Source organism: Tiliqua scincoides, chromosome 5 (genome assembly GCF_035046505.1).
Source record: "Tiliqua scincoides isolate rTilSci1 chromosome 5, rTilSci1.hap2, whole genome shotgun sequence".
Classification (NCBI taxonomy): domain Eukaryota; kingdom Metazoa; phylum Chordata; class Lepidosauria; order Squamata; family Scincidae; genus Tiliqua; species Tiliqua scincoides.
In genome coordinates, this window is record NC_089825.1 from 17,451,169 (window position 1) to 17,454,813 (window position 3,645).

At 44.6% G+C, this 3,645-nt stretch overlaps 1 pseudogene; it reads right to left on the reverse strand.

The window, feature by feature from the left end:
• Nucleotides 1-469: 469 nt before the first annotated feature.
• Nucleotides 470-586, reverse strand: LOC136654913 (5S ribosomal RNA; annotated as a pseudogene).
• Nucleotides 587-3,645: the final 3,059 nt, after the last annotated feature.

The following is a 3,645-nucleotide window of genomic DNA, read 5'->3' on the forward strand; positions in this document are numbered from 1 at the left end:
ACCGCCTCCCCCCCCCCACCTTCTCCCCTCGTCCAGGGAAAAAACTTTCATCCATTGTTCATCAGGTCCTTCAGAGATAGACAAGAGAACTGGCTCCCTCCTCCCCACCTCCTGCTCGATGCAAAAAAAAACATTAATCCTTCCCTGTCTCCTGGCAAGAATTTCCCTGCTGCTCGCCCAGTCCGAATGATGGACCTATGAGGTCTTTCACGCAGCGAAAAAGGTAAGCCAGCACACCCAGACACAGACAGACTGGAGTCTGCATGCGTGGGGACTAAGTGCCGAGTCAGTGCGACTCTAGTCAGTGCCAGAGTCATCAGGACAGGTGACTTGAGAGTACAAGAGTCAGCAAAAATGTGTTTTTGTGACTCAGACTCAAGTCGCCTGACTTGGGTTCCCATCTCTACTGATAAAAAACTTCAAAAGCAGTCCTGGTTGGCAACCTTCAGTCTCGAAAGACTATGGTATAAGCCTACAGCACCCGGTATTCCCAGGCGATCTCCCATCCAAGTACTAACCAGGCCTGACCCTGCTTAGCTTCCGAGATCAGACGAGATCAGGCATGTGCAGGGTAACAGTCCTAGATAAGCAAATAAGCCAGTCATACAGTTCCCTGGACTGTAGGGATGCTATGTTAGGCTTATTCTAAGGTAAGAGTACCCAACTTTCTGCATTTTTAGTAACATGCAGTGCAATCTTCTGCATGTTTCCTCAGAAGTAAGCCCTAATGAACATACTGATCCTTACTTCCAAGTAAGTGTGTATAGGATTGCAGTCTTAATGGTGGATCAAACACTTCATTAACTATGAACAAGTATTTGCCATCACATTCTTAACTTAATGGCATTTAATCATACTTATAAACTAAATGCACATTGCTGGAAGTTCCCCCACCCTCCCACAGTTTCCTTTACCACAACATTTAATGGGCTGTGTCACAAATTGCAGAACTTGTGGCTAATGGCAAATAGACAAACATTCTCAGACATCCTCCTCCTTTTCTCAAATTAATCTTTATTGTAGAGCCAAAACATTGCCTTAGAGCACATTGCAAGCAATGCCTTGCAAATTGACTACAATGTTCAATACAAAGCCAATTCTTGTTATCCAGCAGGTTCAGGTTCCTGGAAAACCCACTGGATATCGAATCACTGAACCTTTTGAATGAATAGGGTTAGGGAGAAAATCAAACCGACACCTCCCTTTTGTCAGCCCCAGGCCCTGATCACCTGATCAGAACACCTCCAGAATGGGTGCAGGTAGCTTCAAAATGATGACCCTGGCCCCAGGAAATGATCAGAACACCTTCAAAATGGCCACCTTGGATTCAGAATGGCCCTGTTTCAGAACAGCTTCAGAACGGCTGCAGATAACTTCAGAGTGGCCACTGATAGCCAGAAACAGCCTGTGAATCATGTGACGTAAGTTACACTTTTGTTCCTGTGAAAAAGCAAATCCGCAGGAACGGAGTGCGCAAATACTGGAGGATTTACGGTAATTTGTACTATATGATGCCCCCCCCCCCCCAAGCTGTTGGGCCCTGGAAAGGACACACTTTTGTCTCTGAAACCCATTTAGCCATTTCTCTTGGCTAAAAAGCTATCCATGATGCTTCTGATACCCTTACTCCCAGGTTTACCTTTTAATCAAAGGCCTCAAGACAAGAATACATCTCTGTATATTTTTTTTCCTTGCTGAAAAATGCCCATTACACTTAATGAGTGACCCATACTGCATTAAATGCTGGCCAATTGACTTTCTATTGGAGAAACTTGATGTAGGGAGGAATTTTTGTCCCTGGCTTCTCTATCTACCTCTGCTGTTGTATTTTACACAGTTAATGGATAAAAGTTCCTACATGGGCTGGTCACTTGACTGAAATGTGTGCCATGCTATGATTGGTCCTAAATCCCATATGAAGTCAGTTTCTCCCAGCCATGAGATTCTTGTCTGGTCCATCTGACTTTGTCTGGCCCAAGGCTGGCCCAACCAGGAGACCAAATGAAGCGGTCACTTCAGGTAGCAGATGGGTGGGGAGGTGCCCATCTCTGTCAACCTACTTGCCTCCACTGCTCTTTCTTCTCCTTCTGCTCATGTGATTGAAAAGGGGGGCGGGGACACATCCCAGTGGACATGCATAGATTGTGCTGTGTGTTCCTCAACTCCCAGAGCCAGAGGAGGTACAATCCTGGGAAACTTTTCAAACAACAACTGGTTTGGAAAACCAGTAGTCCAAAAACCTTCCTGCTTTTAAGTTGCATAATTGTGAGTAAAATTATCAGCAGGCCTTTGAAGCAATTAAGGGAAAGAAATCAGAAAAAAAAACAGTGTTTATGTAAGCCCAACCAAGCCAAATACAAAATAAATCTCATTTAAGAAAATGTTTTTGTAGGAAATGTAACCTCAGTTAACTTCGAACACAAGTTGTTTTCTGAAAAGCTCTTGCAGTGAAATGTTCCTGTGCTGCCAATTTTGGCAGGCCTTAGGGCTACTGGAAAGAAAATGACATGTGGAAATAGAGCCAGATTTGATTATCGTCACAACTGAACTAAGGGGCATACAGCCCAATCCTGAGCTGCCCAGTGTGCGGGGCTGCTGCGGCATCCTGAGTGCAACTGGGCAGCTGCTGCCAAGTCCTTGGAAAAGGGGGACATCTGTTCCCTTCCCCTGAGTACGGGAAGTAGCCCCGCAATGGGGCTATTCAACTCTGCAGTGACTCTTTAGCCAGTGCAGAATCAAGAAGCCTTGTGTCAGAAAACGCGGCCCAATGCCCTATTCCCTCCCCCGCTACGCCTTTTCCCCATCCTCTGCCTGCCCCGGAATGCCTCCTCCCGACCTTCTCCCACACCCTGATTTACCTCTCCACTGCCAGGTGCTTTGCTTGGAGCACCTGGAAGTGGATCTCCAGCCTCCGATTGGCACTGTCCCAGTGTTGACTTGCTCTGGGCCAGCTCTGACACTGGGCCAGCGCTAACCCCACAAATATATATCTAGCATGTTTAGCCATGCTTGCAACAGTGCACACCAGCAGTGGGACGGCATGGACAGCAAAGGATTGGGCCCTTAGGCTGCATAGTGACCTGTATTTTGGGTTCCATCTGTCTGTGACCTATAAGTCACGTTCCATATATTATCTTCGGTACATAGGACCTGACTTCTTGAAAGGCGTGCTTGAAATCTGCAGCACAAAGGTATTTCTTTTGGTTGCTGATGCTGAGAAGCAGGTCAGTAGTTAAAATTGCACCACAAGTGGAATATGAGATGCAAGTCAAATCTTCATTTTTTAAAAAAATTATTTATTTATTACAGATACAGGAAAGGAAATCGGTTATACCTAGGTCAGGTACAATACAGGTTACACATGAGGGTATTGGCCCTAGATTCCAACATGCATCATTCAGTTAACAAAAAAACAACATAATCATCAATACAAAGGCCATCATATTTATCAATCTAAAAAATTAAATTTAGCGAAAAACTCAATATTTAACTAAAATTATCTATCCAATCATAAAAAAACTTCCAATAATTTCTTACTCTATCTAAATCTTTCTCTTTCATTCTTTCTGTTAAAACTTCCATTTCTGCTATTTCATCAAGTCAAATCTTCAAAGGGGTGGAGCCATTGAATGTTTTGCATGCAGA